General features: G+C 47.0%; 1 protein-coding gene across 3 annotated transcripts in view; it reads right to left on the bottom strand.

Moving 5' to 3' along the window:
* Nucleotides 1-23,366, bottom strand: part of Sting (transmembrane protein sting) — a 63,736-nt gene extending 40,370 nt beyond the window's left edge. For 2 of the 3 annotated variants that reach the window (XM_077632901.1, XM_077632899.1), the window contains exon 1: nt 19,843-19,996. The gene's annotated coding sequence lies outside the window, so the exon portion shown is untranslated. Of the gene's footprint in view, nt 1-19,842; nt 19,997-23,344 lie in introns of those variants that run through there. The other variant, XM_077632900.1, reaches the window with a different exon arrangement.
* Between the last annotated feature and the right edge of the window lie 397 nt (nt 23,367-23,763).

Below are 23,763 nucleotides of genomic sequence, written 5' to 3' on the forward strand. Positions count from 1 at the left end.
CTCCAACACTGACTGTGCTACACCCCCACACCCCTCGTTGCATCCTCACCGTGCTTGTCTTGCCGTGCTGGAAACCTGCCTTACATGGATGGATGAGTGGTTGTGCATGAGGCATACCCACCCTACATACTTACCAATTCCAATTGGATTCCAACGGGACTCACCAAATTTAGGGGTCACCAGTCTTGAATTGAGCGAGAAGGTTGTGCTGTTTTTGCAGTAGTTCCAACCTTTAGCAATTCATCAACATATGCTAATGGCCTTTCACCTGACTGACATATGCTAGTAGGTAGGAGGAGGATATAGAAACTGCGTATGCTTTGCTGTCACCGTCACCTGATGCCACGTGCTCCCAGACACCGTGTAGAAGAACGAAAACCATTTTCGTTCTTCTCTAATCACATGGAAAGGTACAAGTAAACTTCACATTACTCCGTCAAAATAAATTCTTTCAGCTAAACACATTTACAACCACTAAAATATTTTGCAAATAAAAATGCTTCCTTTGGATTACAGGCGCGAAAACAGACAGACCACAAGGTAGATAAACGGGACGGAGCGCCGTCCCGTTTATCTACCTTGTGGTCTGTCTGTTTTCGCGCCTGTAATCCAAAGATGTACCAACTTGCCCAGCAAGACGTTCTTTTAAAAATGCTTCCAAATGTAATCACTGCAACCTGGAGGCCCTATTGTAGAATAATCAGCGCGGTCTGATTTGAGATACCTGTGACCACTTGTGTTGTGCAAATGTTGCCTCTTCTGCAGTCTATATATAACAATAGACATTTTTTCCGAAAAAGATGCATACATTCAGCTCAAGCACTTTTCATACTGAAAGGAACAAGTTTCAAGAGTGGCCCACCAGACGTGTTGAGGAGTTGATTGAATTCATTCGATAATGAAGAAATAGCATTCATCGCACATAGATCAGCAACAACAACCCAAAGGCAAAGCATAACACAAAAGAATTGAACCTCTAAGGAATATAATTGATATCAGCAAATTTAAACCTGCAGGACAATGCAGAACCGAGTGGTAACACAACTACACTGAAGACTGAAAGCCATACAGCTTTCAAAATCCAAAATGTCAATCGACTCACGTAGCAGTTAGTGCTGTATGACCAAAAAAGTCATAACAAAAAAATCCTTACTGTGGATGCATCACGATAGTGCTGAACAAGGCAGAAATCGTAAGTAGCAACGCCCACTGAAAGAAGCCCTTCATCGTACGAATACTTCAAACACTTCTACATTGACTCAATCTTAGAGATTTTCGTATTACAGGTTTTTAATTTCTGCAGTAAGTAGATGTTGTGATAAAACATGGTGCTGGGCTAATTCATGATTCATACTTGAAACAAAGACAAGAGCAAAAAAGGCAACCACAGAAGAGAAGACGACATGACACAAAGAGCTTTATTTTGTCAGCTAGTCACATTTATATAGGCGGTCACATCACATGTAGCACTTGGGCGGAACCAGCTACCTTTGACAGACTGAATTTTTGCAGATATGAATGCTTTTATCGCCTCTTTGGTTGTGAAGAGTAGCTATTGACAGGAACAAGGTGACAACAAAAGAAAGAGATATGTCAAGGAACAGCACATGACATAGGTGCAAGCATGAAAGGCCTGTTATCGTTCTTTATCTTTACACAAATTTCTCTTCAAAACCGCGCTCAGCCGAGTACAGGCTTATCGAGAAATCGCTGATGTACTGAGCCGCTTTCTTTTTTATACGAAAAGCTTAGAGCAAAACTCTTGCTTTTGTTCTTAACACTCTTGCCCAGAATCTTTGCCTCTTTAAAGCCGGAACACACTTGCATGCCTTTACATGCTTAACTAGCTGAGTTCGCGAGCTTATCTTGTTGCATTAAGTTTTGAAAAGGCTCCCTTAAATGGTCATGAAGACAACGCCCTGTCTACCGATTTAGCATTTTCCGCAGGGCAGGGGGATCATATAAACCACTCCCAAAGCACATCTAACAAATGCTTCTTCGTGTTAGTTTTTTCAAACATGCTCGCCCTCACCGCATATGCGGGGGCATAGCTTAGCCACCGTATTTGGCGCAGAGAAAACAAGCAGCACATTGTGCCTGCTGGCCACTTATTTGAAGTTATGCTATACCTTATGACTATGACTTGAGGGTGCGGTACATGCGTGGAGCGAGCCAATAAGGATAATGGCTCAAACATGCCAAGTGCAGGCAGTCCTGGAAAAGCCTTACTTGACGCCATAGCTCAGCTCTGAGGATCCTGCACAGTCTTTTCATGCGGCCCCAGGAAGGCTTGACGGCTCCAAAGAGCGTGACCACTTCATCCGCAATCCAGCCTTTCCTTAGGCAGACATCAAGGTGCCTGGCCTGGCATGCGGCTCCCTCATCCGCCGTATCACTTCAATTCATCCTCTTCCATCAACATTCTTCTTTGTCACATCGGGAATGCCGCATGCCAGGCCAGGCACCTTGCTGTCTGCCTAAGGAAAGGCTGGATTCCGGATGAAGTGGTCACGCTCTTTGGAGCCGTCAAGCCTTCCTGGGGCCATATGAAAAGACTGTGCCGGATCCTCAGAGCTGAGTTATGGCATCAAGTAAGGGTTTTCCAGGACTGCCTGCACTTAGCATGTTTAAGCCATTATCCTGATTAGCTCACTCCATGCATGTATCACACCCTCAAGTCCCAGGCTGTTCAAATTACACAGGTTAGTTGGGCTTGTGTACTAAAATGCCTTCTCAGAAGTGTTGGAAGGAATCAGCGAGAACCCAGGAAGCCAGTGGTCGTCTTGGGGGATATCAATTCCAGGAAACGTCGAGCAGTTTTACAAAGAAGTCTTAAGTTTGCCTCTCATGCACAAGTGCGAGCTCACGTTCTACTCACCATCAACAGAAATATGGCCCAGAAGGCCAGTGTAGAAGACCGCGAGAGGTGCCTTCTCGAGTGTGTAGACAGCATCATGATGTGTGTGCAAAAACTACCAGTCGCCGTTCCAGCCGTGTTCTAATTCGTCAGGTATAGCAAAATATTTCAAAGATCACGAACTTCTTTGGCTACAAACGAACAAAGACTGAGGCTTTGTCGTCATTCAGCAGGGTGTTTACAAGGAAAAAGCCCTGCAAGCTGTTGAGAAGAACTTTTTCCATGTGAAGAAAGTTGATATCCGTGTTAGAACTAAATTTAAGAACTTTTGCAAAGATTTTAACTTGCCAAAGTTAGCTAATGATATTTCCAACTGCAGAAAAAATTGCCTGAATGCTTTTTTCACTGCTAAGACTCGGGAACCTAGTATTCCATTTAGAACGATTGTTAGTGAGAATGGCTCTTGGCAGCAATGTGTTAGCCGGTTCCTGTTGAATAAGCTTAGGTTGATCAAAGTGAATGATTCTTTTTTTACTAACAAGTCCAAAGAAGAAGTATCAGACTTTCTCCAGAATAACCACTGGGTGGGCTATGATTTCTATGTTGATGCTGAGGATTTACTTTATTCCATTCCTCAAACTGAATCTTTAGCTGCTGCGAGAGAAACTGTTGAAGCATAGGGAAGGCTTTCTTTTTCAGTCATCAGCAGGGCTATCCCTCGACGATTTTTTAAAGCTTTTAGAATTTTATTTGGGTTCCACTTTTATTCTTTTTGACAAGCAGCCTGTTGTGCAGCGTAATCGTATCTGTATAGGTTCTTGTGTAGCGCCCTTTCTATGTGATATTTTTTTAGCTCATGTTGATCGTCTTTTGGATCAATCTTTTATGGGAGTCACAGTTTTAAAGGTTTTTCAATATGCCGATGATTTTTGTATTTTTTTACAGGACTGTAATGAATCTTATTTTGAAAATTGTGTTCGACACGTCTTAGGCACGGTAATGAGAATAATAAAGGCCTGTCCTTCACCCATGAACTTCCATGAGAATGGAGTGATTCACTTCTTAGACCTAAGCCTGAGGATATCAAAGGGACAAACAAGTTGAGTGTATTTCCCACTTGCCCTATGACTCGTCACATTCCAAGACTGTCAAAAGAGCCTTTGCGTTACTCTGTTTGGAATCGGTGCTTCGCAAGTCAAGTCCGCACGAAATGGCCTTAGTTTGGACTATCATGTATGCAAGCTATTGACCATTGTGTTCCCTTGCTCAGTTCTCACGGCAGTTGCTGAAACCCTCCTAAATAAACGTGGATTCCGTCAAAAGGTGGCTGCTTCTGAATGCGCGAAGGGCAAACCAGAGGTGATGCCTTATATTCATAAGGTATTGCATAACCTCAAAAAGTGGCCAGCAGGCACAATGTGCCGCTTGTTTTCTCTGTGGCAAACAAGTTGACTAAGCTATGCCCCCGCATCTGCGGTGAGAGCAAGCGCGGTTGCAAAAAGCAACACGAAGAAGAATTTGCCTAGGAGTAGTTTATATTGTTGTGGGAGAGAATATATTTACAGTTATTTACAAAACGAATGAACAGCTACGGGCGGCACTCAGAACACAGCCAGAGATGAGTTCTCGCCTTCTTCCTCGTCCACTCGTTCACTTCGCTCAATGTCGTCGTCATCGTCTACCCGCTGCAGGACCCCCGGCTGATGAAACGCCGTCTCGGCGTTAGAGTGGTGGCGTAGGAGCGTCGTGATAAGGTTTGAGGCGGCATACATGAACGACGTCGGTAGAGGGGCCAGAGGACGATGGCGAGGACGCAAGGGGAGCAATTTCATAGTTCACGTCGGTGACTCGGCGCACCACACGGTAAGGGCCACGGTAGTGAGAAAGGAGCTTCTCGGAGAGACCGACGCTGCGCGACGGCGTCCAGAGAAGGACGAGTGATCCGGGGTGATATTCGACGGCCCGGTGCCGGCGGTCGTAGGCGGACTTCTGGGAAGCTTGAGAGGCACGGAGCCGACTAGGGGCTATTTGGCGAGCCAGCGTGGCCTGGGCGATGGCGTCCTGAGCGTAAGCAGTGGTGGGGACTGAAGAAGGCGGCATGAGCGTGTCCAAAGGCAATAGGGGGTGCCTACCAAACAAAAGGTAGAAAGGGGAATAGCCTGTTGTGTCATGCCGTGAAGAGTTGTACGCAAATGTCACATAAGGCAAGGCTGCGTCCCAATCGCGGTGGTCCGGTGAGACGTACATTGCTAACATATCGGTGAGCGTGCGGTTGAACCGTTCCGTAAGCCCGTTGGTTTGTGGACAGTAAGCTGTCGCGAGCTGGTGCTACGTGGCACACGAACGAAGAATGTCATCAATCACTCTGGACAGAAAATAACGACCGCGGTCGGTGAGCAGTTGACGAGGGGCGCCATGGTGAAGAATTACGTCTTGGAGAAGAAAATCGGCGACATCGGTAGCGCAGCTGGTGGGCAAAGCACGCGTGATGGCGTACCGAGTCGTATAATCAGTTGCGACAGCGATCCACTTGTTACCGGAGAGGGACGTGGGAAAAGGGCCAAGAAGGTCGAGGCCAACACGGTGAAAAGGTTCCGGAGGTACGTCGATGGGTTGTAGAAGACCGGCAGGCAAAGTGGAGGGCCTTTACCGGCGTTGACACAGGTCGCAAGCAGCAACGTAACGCTTGACGGAACGATACAGACCAGGCCAAAAGAAGCGGTGCCGCACTCGAGCGTACGTGCGGGACACGCCAAGGTGGCCGGCTGTCGGCAGATCGTGCAATTCCTCAAGGACAGAAGAACGTAGATGTTGGGGTATGACGAGGAGCAGCGGAGGACCGTCGGAGCGTAGGTTGCGGCGATACAAAATGCCATTCTGGAGCACATAAAGTTGCAGAGACGGAGATCGGTTTGCAGAGCGGAGGCCATCAAAGATAGGTTGTAAAGATGAGTCGTTGCGCTGTTCGTTGGCGATATCGGTGAGAGCAGTGATAGCTAAGAGGCAGGGTAGGGTCTCAGCGTCTTCGAAGTCAGGTGGCTCCACAGGGTATCGGGATAAACAGTCAGCATCCTGGTGGTGACGACCGGACTTGTACACGACAGAGTATGAATACTCTTGAAGGCGCAAAGCCCAGCGACCAAGGCGACCGGTGGGATCTTTTAGTGAAGACAGCCAACAGAGAGCGTGGTCATCAGTGACGACAGTAAATGAGCGGCCGAACAGGTACGGGCGGAATTTAGCGACAGCCCAGACAAGGGCGAGACACTCGCGCTCAGTAATGGAGTAATTTTGCTCTGCGGCGGAAAGTAGGCGGCTGGCATAAGCGATGACGCGATCTTGGCCCTGTTGACGTTGGGCTAGCACGGCACCGATCCCATATCCGGAGGCGTCGGTGCGAATCTCTGTGGGAGACGACGGGTCAAAATGGGCTAAGATGGGCGGAGAGGTTAGCAAATGAACGAGGAAGGAAAATGAGTTTTCTTGAGCAGGGCCCCAGATAAAGGGGGTGTCGTTCTTAAGAAGGTCGGTGAGGGGGCGAGCGATGCCAGCGAAATCTTTGATAAAACGGCGAAAATACGAGCACAAGCCGACAAAGCTGCGCACATCTTTCGACGACCTAGGAAGAGGAAACTCCTTCACGGCTTGAATTTTGACTGGATCTGGGCGTACACCAGAAGCATCAACCAGGTGTCCGAGAATAGTGAGTTGGCGGCGACCGAATTTGCATTTCGATGAGTTCAGCTGGAGTCCGGCATTACGAAACACTGTCAAAATACTGGAGAGGCGTTCAAGGTGCGTGGCAAAAGTAGGCGAGAAAACCACAACATCGTCTAGGTAGCAGAGGCAGGTAGACCACTGAAAGCCGCGAAGAAGGGAGTCCATCATTCGTTCAAAGGTAGCCGGCGCGTTACAGAGTCCGAATGGCATGACTTTAAAGTGGTATAAGCCATCAGGCGTCACGAAGGCGGTCTTTTCACGGTCCTTTACATTTACGGCAATTTGCCAGTACCCCGATCGAAGATCAATTGAAGAGATTGAAGAGAAATATTTGGCGCCGTGGAGGCAATCTAATGCATCATCGATCCTGGGGAGAGGATATATGTCTTTTTTTGTGATGCGGTTTAGGTGCCGGTAATCAACGCAGAAGCGCCAGCTGCCGTCCTTCTTTTTTACCAGGACAACTGGAGAAGCCCAAGGGTTTGACGAGGGCTCGATGATGTCTTTTGCAAGCATCTTATCGACCTCTTGATTTATGACGGTGCGTTCAGCGCTGGACACGCGGTACGGACGTCTGTGGAGAGGAGCGGCATCACCGGTGTTTATCCGATGCGTCACCACAGATATACGAGTCAAAACACGGGCATCAAAGTCGAAGATGTCGCGAAAAGATGATAAGAGGCACCTAAGATCGTGAGCTTGCATCGCTGGTAGGTCAGAACAGATCATGTCGGCGTAGTCATCCGTTGGTTTCTCTGGTGATGTTGCCGCAGGCAACAGGCATTGATGAGTGGAAGGTAAGCAGCTGTCCACCACTGATATGACACATTCGGCAGCAGGGCACAGCGTGGCGAGTGAGATGCCTTGCGGGAGCGGTTTGATAGACGAGCCAAAGTTCAGAACCAGAAGGTACGCACGGTTTGCCGACACTGTAAAGACAGTGTGCGGAAGCGCAATACTTCGCGTGAGGGAAACGTCAAGGTTTGGAGTGACTACGTTGGGGCCATCAGGGACAGGGGGAACAGATGAGAAAGAAATGTAAGTTGCGGCTTGAGGCGGTAGACGGACAAAGTCGACAGCACAAAGACGAGGTACAACTGGGGACGGCGACTCAGCAGAAAGAGGAAGGTCAAGCTGGACAACACTGGTGGCACAGTTGATGAGGGCTGAATGCTCAGACAGGAAGCCGAGGCCAAGAATGACGTCATGAGGGCACTGGTCCAGAACAGAGAATAGAACGGATGTATGGCGGCCGGATATGGTCACACGGGCTGTGCATAGTCCAACAGGAGGCGTTCAACCGTCGGCAACGCGGAGAACGGCTGTGGGTGCAGGGGTCAGTACCTTTCTGAGGCGGCGTTTGTAGGGTGGAACTCATGACGGACACGTGCGCACCCGTGTCGATCAGGGCTCTCACAGGGACTCCATCGACATGAATAGCGAGCAAATTTTGGTGTGCACGAAGGGCTAAGCGAGGATTTTGGGACTGGGGCTGTACTGCAGCATCACCTCCAGACACTGCAGCGTCTAGTTTTCCGCTTGCGAGCGTCCGTAGGGGCCAGGAGAGGAGCGACGGCGTAGGGGCGAACGAGACTGCCGACGCAGGGGGGACAGGGAGCGGCTGGAGCGGGAAATCTGGCCGTCAACGGTAGCACTCTGCTGGGCTGGAGGGGGCGTGAAGTGGCGGGGCTTGTCATCGTTGCGGTGAGAGCTTAGATGACTGTATGGGCTACGACGAGACCAATAATTGCGACAGTGACGGGAGATGTGGCCAATGCGGTGGCAGGGGAAACAAATGGGTCTGTCGTCGGGTGTCCGCCAGTCGTTAGGGTTACGGCGACGTGGAGCGAAGTAGGAAGGTCGTTCAGGAGCAATCGCAGTGATGTCGGGTGGTGATGAAGGACGCACAGGGCTGACGGGCTGGAGACCAAGGTTTGCAAGCTCTTGACGGACGATGGCTTGTACCATCGAGATGGTGGGCAAGTGGTTGTCGCCATCACGTAGAGGCAGGGAGGCAGGGGACATAGCTTCGAGTTCGCGTCGAATGATGCGGGTCACATTTTCTGGAGGTGCAGGAGTTTGCCGGTGCAGCAGGTCTTCACATGAGGAAGTCGCAGCCGTGTTGGGGAGGCGTGTGTACGGCTGACTAATACGTCTGCTTTTAGCCTCCTCGAAGCGGCGACATTCCTTAATAATGCCGTCGACTGTAGTGCAGTTCTTGCAGACGAGCAGGTTGAAGGCGTTGTCGGCGATCCCCTTCAACACGTGACCCACTTCGTCAGGTTCGGGCATGTTATTGTCAACTTTGTGGCAGAGGGCCAACACGTCCTGAATGTAGGAAACATAGTATTCCGTAGACGTTTGAGCTCTGGATGCAAGCTCCCTCTTAGCGGCGAGTGTTCGGCAGCGGCCGTCCAAACAGCTCGCGCAGTTTCTGCTTGCAGACGTCCCAGCTGGTCAAATCATCTTCGTGAGTCTCGTACCAGACGCGGGCGGTGTCTTTTAGATAGAAGATGACATTCGCGAGCATAAGAGTCGGATCCCAGCGGTTGTACGTACTCACGCGTTCATACATGTTGATCCAGTCGTCCACGTCAACGTTGTCGGTGCCAGAAAATGTCCCAGGGTCACGAGGGGAAGAAAGAACGAGCGATGGCATTGCCGATTGTGATGTTTGCTGGGAGGCGTCTTGGGTTATGGTGAGCGAAGTCAGCTGGCAGCCGCTGCGGAGCTCCGTCTTCGGTAGGCGTAGAGGAAAGCCGCACCTCCACCAAATATGTTGCGGGAAAGAATATATTTACAGTTATTTACAAAACGAATGAAAAGCTACAGGCGGCACTCAGAACACAGCCAGAGATGAGTTCTCGTCTTCTTCTCGTCCACTCGTTCACTCGCTCAATGTCGTCGTCGTCTACCCGCTGCAATATGATCCCCCTGCCCTGCAGAAAATGCTAAATCGGTAGACAGGGCGTTGTCTTCATGACCATTTAAGGGAGCCTTTTCAAAACTTAATGCAACAAGATAAGCTCGCGAACTCAGCTAGTTAAGCATGTAAAGGCATGCAAGTGTGTTCCGGCTTTAAAGAGGCAAAGATTCTGCGCAGGAGTGTTAAGAACAAAAGCAAGAGCTTTGCTCGAAGCTTTTCATATAGAAAAGAAAGTAGATCAGCGCATCAGCGATTCCTCGATAAGCTTGTACTCGGCTTAGCGTGGTTTTGTGGAGAAATAATGTGTAAAGATAAAGAAGGCTAGCAGGCCTTTCATGCTTGCTCCTATGTCATGTGCTGTTCCTTGACATATCTCTTTCCTTCTTTTGTTGTCACCTTGTTCCTGTCAACAGCTACTCTTCACAACCAAAGAGGCGATAAAATCATTCACATCTGCAAAATTTCAGTCTGTCTAAGATAGCTGGCGCTACCCAAATGTGCCATGTGATGTGACCGCCTATATACATACGACTAGCTGACAAAACAAATCAGCTAATAGTAGCACTGTTTGTGCCATGTCGTCTTCTCTTCTGTGGTTGCCTTTTTTGCACTGTCTTTGTAGCAAGTAGATGCTGTGAGCTCAGGACTGAAAATCTGGATACTGGCTGCGTGGTTGCCCTGCCTCTTACATAGCATGTCTCAAAAGAACCAGTGTCTGTCGTCAATCAACTCAAGAATTCTGCTTACATAGGATTACACACTGGCCCGCATACAATGAGAAAATAACAACACAAGTACAAGCTCTGAGTCATGTCATTGTCGCGTATTCTTGGTAAGAACTGTGGCATCCTCTACTCCAGTAGAGACAAGCGTAGTTTCAAAGCAGATGATATTTATTTAAATTTTTGAAAAAGCCACAAAAACAAAGCATTTCACACACCCTAAGTCCAATGATTCCATTTGGAATCATGCAAAAAAACTTATAAAGAACCGACGAGACTTTGATCTCCTGATGTTTTAGAGTTATCCTGCTCCTACACATGCTAGTTTATGGACATCAATTTTTTCTACATAACAGATTTCATTTGGGCCAGATTAGGAGCTTTCACAGCAGATGGGTGCTTTATTGCATTTTACAGCCATCTAATTCCAGCCGCCATGGAAAGGACTAAACCGGGGTCTTCCAGCTCAGAAACTGTGTTGTGCTGTGTTGGGTTTTATGGCACATAGGCAGCTAAGGCCATCATGCGCCAAGCTAAAGGTGTAGAATTGATTTTCTGTAGAATGTTTAGGAATATGAAAAATCGTCGATGGTGTAGATGGCCTAAAAATATTGAACTGCCTAGTAAAAAACAGAGAAGAAGAAATCTGGAAATAGCTAATGGTAAAAGCCCCAGAGAAGGTAAGGTAGCCTCAGCGGCTATCCTTGGCTGGGCAAGGATCCTGACGCTCCCAACCAATCAAATAAAGACCTCAGTCTTCTTCTCAGGAATGAGAAAGTGGCTGAGGTGTATCATGCAATAAAGCAAACCAGTGGTTCATAATTTACAGTTTTTCAAGTACCCCTGGTTCTTTTAAAAAGCTAAAAACGGAAGGTATGCTAACAATGGCATTATCACCTAAGAGCAGTGCTGGATGAAAAGGAATGCATTCATTATAAAATTGAGTAAAATACTTCTTTCTTAGTGTTTCAAGTTTCACACATGAAAATAAAATGTGATCAACAGTAAGATCATTTCCGCATTCGCAAACAGGTTTGTCTTGTTTTGTTAGCAGGAAGTTGTGCGTAAGGTGCGTGTGGCCTATCCAGAGACGGTATAAAATCCCTTCCTTAAAATTTTCCTGGTGAACACATGATATAAATTCACCTAAAACCGGTTTTACCAAGTGTAGTTTATTATTCACTTTGCCATTCCATGCCGACTACCATTTTTCTCTTAATTTACGCTGTACTAAGTTTATGCAATCCTTAAAAAGTAATTTACTTCTTTTATTTCCTTGCCATGAACTTCAGCAGTGCAGAAATCTGCCCTCTCGTTGCCTCTTATTCCGACATGACTGGGAACCCAGCAGAATTTTATGTTTCGTCCTCGAGCTGTGGCTGTTACTACCTTGTGTATGATGTCAACAAGAATCGGAGTGACTGCATTTCTAGAGTGCAGAGCTGTAATTATACTGAGGGAATCTGTGAAAATAGTACTGTTGGTGAGGTTTTCGTTTTCTATTTTTTCTACAGACACACAGAGTGCGCAACGTTTTGCAGAGAAGATGGATGAGCACTGTGGATGTCGTACTGTTTTCTCCGACTTCCCTCGGACCGCTGCGCTTCCTACGTAAACATCCGTTTTTGACCATCTGTATAAAACTACATAAAACTACTGTATTTTTCTTCGAGTGCAAGGAATTCTTGTACTATATGTCTCGTTGCGGAGTTTGTTTTTTATGGAACTGTGTAAGAATGAGATCACAGATTGCAGGAAAATTGTACCATGGAGGTAGTGGATTGTACCATGGAGGTAGTGCTTAAAATACACCCCTGGGGAACCCCGTTCTCTTGAACGAAGCTCCTGGAAATGGTTGATCCCAGGCGTACTTGAAATGAGCGGTCGGAAAGAAAGTCATTGAGGCAGTTTAACATCCTACCGCGGATACCTAGGTCGCCCAGGTCGCGGAGGATCCCAAACCTCCAGGTTGTATCATACGCTTTCTCCATATCGAAGTGCTGTTTGTGTATAACAGCTTCTCTTATTGTGTTTTCGAGGCAAACTAAATGGTCTGTTGTTGAGCATCCCTTTTTATAACCGCATTGATGGACATCAAGAAGTTCGCGGGATTCAAGGACAAATGTTAATCTTATATTAAGGACACTTTCAAAAGATTTCGCGAGACAGCTTGTGAGGGCTATCGGCCTATAGCCACTTAGGGAAGTCGGTGGTTTTCCATGTTTCAAGAATGGCACTATGACGGCTTTCTTCCACTCCTTAGTTATTTTTCCTTCTGTGAATATTTTGTTAAAAAAATTCAAGAGCGCCTCTACGGCAGGCTGGGAAAGATGGGCAAGCGTTTGATAGTGTATCTGGTCGGGCCCTGGAGCAGTTTTTTTGCCAGCACACAGTACAGTATTGATTTCTAGGAGAGTGATTAAATTGTTGTATTGTTGGTTTGCACCTCCACTTGTTGAAAGTCTTTGTTTTTCGGCAATACTTTTGTATTTCAGGAATGACTGCGTATAGTGAGATCAACTGGAGATTGCAGCAAAGTGTTCCCGCAATATGTCTGCCTGTTCCCTTATGTTTGCTTGTATGCCAGGTGTTGTCAAAAGAGGAATCGTGAACGGTGAGAAGTTGCCATTTAATTTCCTAACCTGTTCCCACATTTTTTTTTGTTATTTGACAGCTTATAGATGAAATGTAACTTTGCCAAGAGGCTTTCTCGGCACTGCGACGGACGTACCGAGCTTTTGCTCTTACCTTTTTAAAATGTACAAGGTTCTCATGCGTAGGGTACCTGCGAAATTTTCCCCAAGCTTAATTTTGTTGTTTTTTGCTTCCTTGCATTCCTTTGTCCACCACACTTTATGTTTTTGCCACACCACTCCTGAAGACTGAGGAATAGCTAAGTTTGCGGCAGTCATTATACAATTCGTGAACATTTCATTTATCTCATCGATGCTGACGTTTTCTAAAACTATATCTTCTAAATTGGCTTGTGCTCTAAATATTTCCCAGTCTGCTAAATGCAACTTCCAACGTCGCGGTTTAGTTAAGATGATTTCTGGTGCGGATGTCAAACTTATTAACACAGGAAGGTGATCGCTGCCATATGTGTTGTCGATAACATCCCATAAAAACAGATGGTGAACTAAAAGACAAATCTAAACAGCTCATATTGCCTGAAGTTGGAGAGTAGTATGTGGCCTTTTCTGTGTTTAAAAGGCATATATAGTTTGTGAGAATAAAATCTTCGATTGTTTGCCCCCTAGAGTCGCAGCGCTCGCTTCCCCAAAAATGGGAGTGAGCATTAAAATCCCCAACTACCAGATATGGCTCTCGAAGTTCATCTATCAGTTCTTGTAGGTCATGGACTCTTAATGTAAAGTGTGGAGGAACATATACGGAACAGATTGTTAGTGTTTTGTAGCTGACGATGCTGACAGCTACCGCCTCAAGTTTTGTTTTGAGCTTGATTTCTTGAGCAGGGACGCCGCTTTGAACGACAATTGCGACACCTCCCGAGAGTAGATTTGCCTGCTCTCGATTGCTTCTAAATGTTTTATTATGTTTTAGGATATGTACATATTGTGGAACAAGATTGGTCTCCTGAAGACATAAAACTATGGGCAACATTGACCCTAATATATGTGTTATGTCACTGTAATTCCGCATAAGTCCTCTGCAACTCCACTGAATTAAAAAAGCCATGTTTATGTTTTTGAGAGGAAATGAAAGGGGATTTACTTATGTGGTGGGCCCGTTATGAGGGGCCTGTCTTTTTTCCGCTCAAGAGAGCTGTTCCGCCTCTGTAATGGAGGCGGAGTGGGTGTTGTATCCGTCACCTCAACCGAGGTGCTGGCGGACCGCGCAGCCGCGGTTGTGTTAGTTTCAGGCCTCTCCCGACGGAGGGAGGTCCTGCGGGATGCCGACCTGTGGACCGGCGCTCCCTGCTTTGGCAATGACAGGGCAGCTTTCGCTGACCCTGCCTGGGGCGTGGATGGCCCTGCAATAGGCTCTGTGAAAGCGGCCTTGGCAGATGCCAGAGTGCTGTGCGGTGCTACGCCCCTGCGCACCACATCAGTGAAGTTTTGTTTTGCTGTGAAGGAGAATGTGTTTGTAAGCACGAAACGCCTTCTCACTTCTTTAAATGAAATGTTTTCCTTTGTCTTTATGGTGATTATCTCTGTAATCTTTCTTCCACGACGGACACACCCTGGAGTATGCAGCATGGTCTCCTTCACAGTTTGCACAGTGCAGCGCTGCGTCACATGCATCAGACTGGTGATCATTCGAAGCACATTTTGTGTAAGTTTTGCAACCGCGGCAGCTCTGTGAGCCATGGCCGAACCTTTGACAATTGGAACATCTGCGAGGATTGGGTATGTATGGTCTTACATTGACTTTAAAATATCCCACGTCGATTGTGTCGGGCAGTGTGCTGGTGTTAACGTGAGGATCAAGTGTGAGGAGGAACGTGAGGATCAAGGAACGTGAGGATCAAGGACTATTCTTGCAACGGTCGTCATTGGTGCTAAATGTGAACGACCCGTTTCTCGTTCGAAGTATTCGTGAAGTCACAGATTTCCTCAGAAGCAAGTCTCTCAAGGGAGTAGGTGCTTTTTCGGTTGACCTGAAGGATATGCATTACTCACTGCCGCACGACGCCCTGTGTGAAGTTGTCAGAGAATGCATTGGAGAGGAAGGAGCCATTAGGTTTCAAAATTCCTGCGGCGCCAGCAACGAAAACTTTCTCGAGCTGCTGTCCTTCTACCTGCGGTCTACCTTCGTTGAGTCTGAGGGAGAGCTGTACATCCAGCGAAAAGGGGTCTGCATAGGATCCTGTATTGTGCCCTTGCTAAGTGACCTTTTGCTTGCACGAGCTGACAGAAGATTGAATGAGGCCTTTCATGACAGAAATGTCGAGCGGGTTTTTCGGTTCGTTGACAACTACTTGATAATCTTCAGGCATTCAAGTGGCGGCTTCTCGAGGGAAGTTGAGGACCTTCATACCCTGTTTACAAGCATCTTGGGTGACTTTGAACTCACCAAAGAAGTGCCTGAGGAGAACCAGCTGCAGTTCCTTGATACAAGGCTCATTTTGAAAGACAGGCACCTCTGTTGGAAGTACGCTCCATGTTTGCAGAAGGGCTTTCTACCCTATTCTTCGGCGCACTCCAAAGTGGTGAAGCGTGGAATAGCTGTGAGTGCTCTAAAGAATGCCCTCAACAGGTCCTGTCACCACCGCATTTTCGAAAGTGTAGAGGCGCAAGCTCAAAGACTGAGTGCTGCTGGTTATCCGAAGGCCATCATCAACAGCATTGCCCACCATCTTTTGAAAGAACTGCTAAGACCTGCCGACTCTAAGCAGCCTGAGCGAAGTTTGGCCAAGACAGCGGCCATCCCTTATGTCCATGGCGTCAGCCATCGGCTGAAAAAGATTGCGGGACGAGGCGATGTGCGTGTAGTGTTTTCGGCACCCAGCAGGTTGCGCAGGTTGTGCAGAAAAGTAAACGGGGCAGAGAAAAAGCGGGGATCCTGCGGCACTAAGCACGTGACGCAATATGTTGACTGCCAAAGCTAGGTGATATATGAAATCCCTATGTCATGCGGTGCCACTTATGTTGGCCAGACTGGCCACTGCTTAAATGACAGATTATGAGAGCACGCAAACGTCAGTGTAGGCAGAGGGATCACACTCGCCAAGCATGTGACAACTTGCAAATGCACTCCCCAGTTCAACAAAAGCAAAGTGTTGCGCATGTACGCAAGCAAACAAAAACGTAAACTATACGAAGCTTTCGTCGTCCACACGAGAGGTGACAAGTGCTTGAGCCTGCCGTCTCTTCGCTTATCGAGAAAAGAGATAGCCTTTTTAGATATTGACCTGCAATAGTGTCAATCTTATATTATGGTGCTCTTTTAGTTTTTTATGTGTACTTCCTGTATTTATTGTGCTCTCGCATGAAATACACTCAGTTGTACGTTCGGTGCTGTGTGTGTTGCTTCTCTCTATCTTGTCCCGTTTTTCGCGCCGTTTTCAGTCTTGGGTACGAAAATCGCATAAATGCAAGACGAAGCAGTGATAGTGTTGTTTGATCAGCTAGGTCACGACCCCATAACAACCCAAGCAGCAGACAGTTTTTCGCCTATATTTGTAAGCACTTACAATGCCCCATTTACGACTGCACATACTTTGTGGCGAGCCCGTCACACTCGTCTACAGTGTGTTCAACACGTGGGACCACCCAGCATAAACAAGCGCTCATGACACGAATAGCGTGCGCTAATATGCGGTGACAAAACAAGCTTTTGGGAAAGTTGGTTGCATTCTCGAGACAGAACAGCAGAGAGAAAAAAAAGAACACATGCACAAAAGTAAGGAAACACAGTTGCAAAATATGTGAAGTGGTTGATACAAGCTGAATTCGATTCGGTTATGGTTCACTGCACTACCTGCACCGGTTCAGGGTGTACTGCACCAAAGCCCTTGATTCACAGTGCTCTCTGCACAGCCATCCGCGATTGATTTGGGTGCAGCCATGGTGCCGCTTTGGTGCAAGGAACTACCGCACCAGCCACCAAGGAGGTGCTAAAAAGTTGTACACATGCAGACAACTTTCAGCAGACGACGCGTAGGTGACGTTAACATACTCGTAAATATTGAAGGTGATTTGAGGGAGGTCTTTGCTGCTGTTAACGGGTCCGATAGCAATTTGGGAGAAAATGGCGCTGAAATCTATGCAACAGCAGGTAACTTTCTGTTTTGTGTTGTAGGTGCCATGTTGTGATGGGCCATCTGTGTGCGTGCGAGATCACAGAAAACATTTTTTTTTTTTCAGATATCGCAACAATTAACTGTGTGTGGGCAGTTGGCAAACTGCAGGCAGGGCGATTCCAAGCGTGTTTTGCTACAGCCGGCTCCTGAACCTTTGCCTGCTGCACTAAGCATGCAGGAGTTATGCCACTGGTTCACCACTGCCTGGCCATTCTGCTGTGGCTACGGGGCGCCAGGGCTAGCGTTAAGCAACAAGGAAGCCCTCTGGCACTGCCAAAGAACTGTTATTTTTAATTACTGCTTATAAAGAGCTAAACGAGCAGGGAGTGTTCTCGGCGGTGATCCCTAGGCGTCGGAAAATATGCAGGGGCCTTAAAGCGCGCTGTAAGTTATTCAAACTTCTCTTCAGAGAGTCTGAACACCCTCGTGGATTTGAAATTGAAGTATCTTGCAATACGCTTTCATAGCACTTCATAATTCGGCAGCGGTCGGTCCAAACAAGTGAGTTGCGACAAAAGACAGCACGGAGTCGGTTTTCTCATATTCAGTGTCAGAAGAGTGGAACTACTCAATAACAAGGAACTATGTGATGTTGTCGTCGTCAACCATGGACTACTCCATGACCGACTCAAGTCTCGTGAGGCACGAAAGCGACCGCACACAAAAAATACACGCTAGAATTGAACACCTCCACAACGAGCAGATGACCCTGCCCGCTCTTGATTGTAAATTAATTGTAGTCCCTACGAGGTGCGGCGCTGCTGACGCGCTGCCGTAACGCAGGCCCCCATGGCTAGCATTTCTGGATATTAGGGGGGCCTACGACAACGTTACTCCAGAGTATTTGTGGGACATACTGGGCACATTATATCAGGAAGATGGAGTAATTAATCTTTTAAAAGATATATATAAAGGTAACAGAGTGCTTATAAAATGGAAAAAAAATGTATCAGAGCCTGTAGAGATACAGCGGGGGCTTAGGCAACAATGTCGTCTCCTTTGTTGTTCATGTTGCACCTGCAAGAGTTAGAGACCAAACTAGAGAGGAGCGGACTAGGCTTCAATCTTTCTTTCTTCAAGCAAGGGGAATGGATTAAACAATCATTACCGGGACTAATGTGCGCGGATGATACAGTGCTAAGGGCTGACAACAAGGAAGATATGCAGAAGTTGATAGACATTTGTGGTACAGAGGGAGATAGATTAGGTTTCAAGTTTAGTAAGGAAAAAATCTGCAGTCATGATATTTAATGATGAGGGTGGCGAGCATAGAATACAGAAGTTCACGCTAGAAGTAGTGGATGAGTAGAAGTATCTTGGGGTGTGGATAAATAATGGTGCTGAGTATCTGACAGAGCATGAAAAATATGTAATGAATAAAGCTAGTAGGAATGCAGCTGACAAAAAATAGGGCACTGTGCAATTACAATAGGTATTAAGTCGTAAGAAGCACCTGGAAAGAGATGATCGTTCCTAGTCTGACTTTTGGAAATGCGGTCCTGTGCATGAGACCAGATGTTCAAGCAAGGTTAGAAATCCAACAACGCGGCGTAGGGAGGCTATCTTTGGGAGCTCATGGCAATACACCTAATCAGGGGGTACAGGGGGATATGGGATGGGCGTCGTTCGAGAGCAGAGAACCTAGTAGTAAGATAGCATTTGAGGAGTGATTGAGAAAATTTGGGGAAAGGCAGTGGGCTAGGAAAGTTTTCAGATACCTGTACATAAGGAATGTTGACATGGAACGGAGAAAGCAAACAAGAAAATTGACAAGCAAATATCTGGACAGAAGTAGGGAAGAAAATCAGCAATTATCGGTTAAGAAAAAGGGTAAAGAAACAGAGAGAGCCCTGCGGAAAACAGGGATGCTGACGAAATCAGCACTGGGTACATACAGGATCTTTAAGCAGGAAATTGCCAAAGAAAATATCTGATAATTGTAGGGGAAGCTCTTTGTTGTTTGAGGCCAGGACGGGAGTTTTGCGGACTAAGACATATAAGAGTCAAGTACCACGAGGTAGACACGTTGTGCGTTGCGTGCGGAGGAGGAGGAAACGGCTGAACACTTGATGCTTTTCTGTAGAGGGCTTCACCCTACAGTGGAAAGCAGGGCTGATTTATCCAAGGCATTGGGGTTTAAGGACAGTGAAGGGAAAGTAGATTTTACGCGGGTAGAAGTAACCAAGCAAAGGTTACGTGATTGGTGGCTAAAATCAAGACAAGAGTAAGATTTCACAAGTCACGGCTAGGTGGCTTGAACCACCGCCCGATATAAAGGGTTCAGCCTTATCCATCCATCCAACCTGCACCACAGAACTGGTTCTGCACCGCGCTGGCACCAGCGGCACTTTCAGGATTGGTGCCGTGAATCACCTCCGAATCGAATACAGTTGCGAGTGCAGCGATCATCCGTGTGTGCGTTTCCTTCCTGATGCGAATTTTTTTTTTTTTTTTTGCGTTGCTGTTATCTTTCGGGTGCTGCTACAGCCCTTGGAGCAGCTTGGCACTGAACGTCTCCTGCGCCATAAACCTCAGTTTCATTATGCAAAGCGCCTCGCGCGTGGAGGTGCGACACGGGCATCGCTAATGTTTACGGCGTTTTCCTGAGTAAAAGCGCAGCAGACGCACGCGCACACACTAGGTCACAGATAAGGCAAACTAAAGGAAACAATTTTTTTTTTCTTCCCGAGAGGAGGCTATTCCCGCAAATACGGCCTAAAGTACGTACTACATGTGCGCATTTAAAGGTAACGCTTGCTCGTGGTCCCAACTATGTCCCTTTTCAGGCGCCGCCGTGTTCTAGTAAACATAGGAAACACAGTACGAAACACTAAAAAAAAATAAAACCTACCTATAACTCCGAAGAGCTGGTTACGAACTTCGTAATGTGGATGATGCTGTGACTAGAATGAAACATCACAAATAAACAATTCCGGCAGATAAGCTGCTACTGTTGCAGCTGCACCAGCGTGCCACTTCGCCACAAATGTACGCTTCTGGATAAGGATTTGGCCGGATTTGGCTATGTTCTTTGAAACAGGCATCCATTGGCTATGCTGAAGAACCCGGCCTCCACAGTTCATACTGCGCTAGCAGGTCCCGGCCCCGTATACAGTAGGTCGTGGTCCCGGCAAAGCTGCGGCGAGAGCGAAAGCTGTGGTGTATCGGCCAAGTAGACGCCTCTGTAGAGGCCTCTGCAACGAGTGCGTTCTGCACACTGGGTAGGCAAAGCGCCAACCCTGCCAGGTCTCGGCTAAATTAATGGTTGATCGCGAGAGGTTGGTCACGCAAAGTACGCTGCGGCCTATTGCTGCAGTACTATATCCCAGGTGAAAATATCAAAGTGGTTTTATAGATGAAAATATCAAGTGGTTTTACGAGTGGTGCCACTTGCTTTCAAGTGGTACCGCTTCAAAGCAAGTGGTTTTACAAGTGGTCTCACTTGCTTTCAAGTGGTACCGCGTACTTCAAAGCAAGTGGTTTTACAAATGGTCCCACTTGCTTTCAAGTGGTACCACTAGATTTCAAGTGGCCACAGCTGGGCCGCAATCCACACGAACATTTGCATATTCGGCAAACAAGGCAAAACTAAAATGATTCTTAAAATAAGAACTATCAGCAGCTTAACATACTGAATTGCATTCATCATTGGCTCAGTCATTGCTGTCAAAATTATATGAAATAACTGCGCTCAATGGGCAACCGCCACTGGCCCTAGTATGAGAGAGTATGGACCTCCTTCACCCCGCGACGTCACGAAGATGCGGTGGCGCTGATGTTAGCAGCGACTTTCGCATGGTAGGCAAAACAGGTTCCGCTTGCCCGTGCCTACCGCAGCTGCCGCAGCTACCGGCGGCTGCTTCAAGCCTGTGCACTGCAGAAGCAGCATGTATTGACCAGCTGCATCACTGCTGGATCCGCGTAGTAGCATAAAAAATATTAAATTAGCCTCGATAGGTTTCTCGCGCATAAATGCCGCATTCGGAAACTGGCTAACAGGCATTGGGCCACGGTAGTAAAGCGCGAAGTCTGGGAGTCGATGGGCACTGCCACTCAATGCACTTAATAGCATGCAAGTTACTGCGTTCATTCACCTGAACTTCAGGATAGTAGGCTAGATAGATAGTAATAGGTCCATAGACCCCCTGCATGTTTGTAAACAAACGAGGTGGCGCTGCAGTCGCTAGCGAGCTCGTGGTAGGCAAAAGGTCGAGGAGTGGCATCGCGGATAGGTGTTGAGCGCGGGTTTTCAAGACTTGTATGCGCGTTTCCAGTTTCTGCGAATCATAGCAATGGTCGATGCTTCCAACTTAGTAATTTGTTGAAGTACACGAGCTCGCGTTGGCCACGTGCGGCCTATAAAGAGAAATAGTTTGCCACTGTATTGTATATATGGTTAGTAGTAAACATGTAGAAAGCGTTCCTGCCGTTTATGCGCTAGGCATTGAATAAAACAAGTTTTGACACTCTGCACTAGCCGGAATGATTTTACTTCGGGACAATAGTGAGGGGAAGTGCTGGCCTTGTTTCGTCGGAGCAGACATGCGCTCATCGTCTGCTGACATACGTACGTGTCGCGCTGTGCGAAAAGTGGTGATAGCGTCGTGTCCCTAATCTCCTCTTTCTCGCTTAGCGCTGTTTTTAGCCGCATGACCACGCACCAGCCAGGCCGACTTGTCCTCTTGTTAAGCTCGTCGATTTGGTGAAAATTTTTGATTTCTAGAATTATTTTCTTTCCTAGCCCTGAAGTCTAGTTTCGTGACGAAAAATTATAGCAAAATATTGAGTACAAATTTATAAATTACGCTTTTTAGAAGTGTGGTCGTAAAAAATTGTGAGGTAATTTCTTTGATTTCAGTGCCGCATTTCTTTGACCAAAGCGAAAGCGAAGATGCCATAAACGAGGGAATAAACTTTAAGTTTTGTTTTGTGACCTCTCACATTTTCTGCGACTGGATCACTCACCTTCGCAATTCGCATGAAAATCAAATGATTCCATTTGTCGCAAACTATTCCTGAGACGTTGAGGACCGTAATAAATCTCTCGATATTTTTCCCTACACGTGCAGTACTGTGTTAGTTGTTTCTTGTAAGAAACGTTTTCATGTAACTATGCATGCATAAGTACTGATCATATAGAAAAAGAACTAATCGCGTCTTCGTACAGAGCAGGGCTTTATGTGCATGCTGGCATAAAAAAACAGCGCACTATCTACTCAATTATTTGACACCTTGGGGGGACTTGACGACGGTGTTAATTATATTATTAATTACCCAGAACTGCACCAGGTATAGCTATAAATAAAAGGAATTACTGAAACTAGCGTAGGAATTTCATATTTGCACCAAGTTTAGTTACATATCGCATGCATGAATAACGAAAACACTTTTCATTGCCGCGTCCCCTCTCAATCTCGCCACGTGTCTGTTAGTAGCACGCCTGCGGCTGCTTCGTTCCAAACAAGCTTCGCGATCATGTACTACCTCATGAAACATGGCGCATGCATGATGCAATGAAAAAGCATATGGCGTTTAGCACACTTAAGGTACGCTATTCTAAGCACACCAACGCGACCGCGCAAGATTGACACAACTTACCTGACTTCTTTCTACTCGAATGAAATAATTACGTCGTCATATCAAGAAACAGTTTCAAGTAAATATTAAATGTCATAAAACGCGCCATTAAAACATGGTGTGCTATTACAAAAAAAAAACGCATTCCTTGGGGGCGAGTGAACCTGTTGGCGCCCCGTGCACTCCGGCTCAAGGTGTTAAGTACGTGTGCAGCTGCATATGTCTTTTTTTCCTTGAGCAATTATCAGCCTACTATCCTGAAGTTCAGGTGAATGAACGCAGTAACTTGCATGCTATTAAGTGCATTGAGTGGGAGTGCCTATCGACTCCCAGACTTCGCGCTTTACTACCGTAGCCCAGTGCCTGTTAGCCAGTTTCCGAATGCGGCATTTATGCGCGAGAAACCTATCGAGGCTAATTTAATATTTTTATGCTACTACGCGGATCCAGCAGTGACGCAGCTGGTCAATACATGCTGCTTCTGCAATGCGCAGGCTTGAAGCAGCCGCCGCGGTAGCTGCGGCACCTGCGGTAGGCACGGGCAAGCGGAACCTGTTTTGCCTACCATGCGAAAGTCGCTGCTAACATCAGCGCCACCGCATCTTCGTGACGTCGCGGGGTGAAGGAGGTCCATATACAGTATTGTGCGTTTTTATCGCTGACACATTCAAAAATTTCCCCGCCTCAACCGCTGGCTCCTTTGCGGTGAAACTGCACACAAAGCTTGCGTATTATGGTAACTTTTGTATCGTAGCAAGTTTGACAATGGTACTTACTTAGTTCAGGCGCACATGATGCGAAAACGTAAGCGTCTACGAGAGATCGGCGAGCCAAAACCCGCAGACGACGCTTTTTCGCTGAGAACCGGCAGTGGCGCCATCTGTTTTCGGCAGCGGAAAGCCTAGTCGGCCTGTCGTGACGCTGACACTTTCAAAAATTTCCCCGCCTCAACCACTGGCTCGTTTGCGGTGAAACTGCACACAGAGCTTGCGTATTATGGTAACTTTTGTATCGTAGCAAGTTTGACAACGGTACTTACTTAGTTGAGCCGTGCATGATGCGAAAACGTAATCGTCTACGTAGAGATCGGCAACCAAAATAATAATAACCAAAACCCACAGACGACGCTATTTCGCTGAAGGGCGGCAGTGGCGCCATCTGTTTGCGGTAGTGCAAAGCGTCACGACAAGGCCGT

The sequence above is a fragment of the Amblyomma americanum genome, chromosome 7 (assembly GCF_052857255.1).
Source record: "Amblyomma americanum isolate KBUSLIRL-KWMA chromosome 7, ASM5285725v1, whole genome shotgun sequence".
NCBI lineage: Eukaryota > Metazoa > Arthropoda > Arachnida > Ixodida > Ixodidae > Amblyomma > Amblyomma americanum.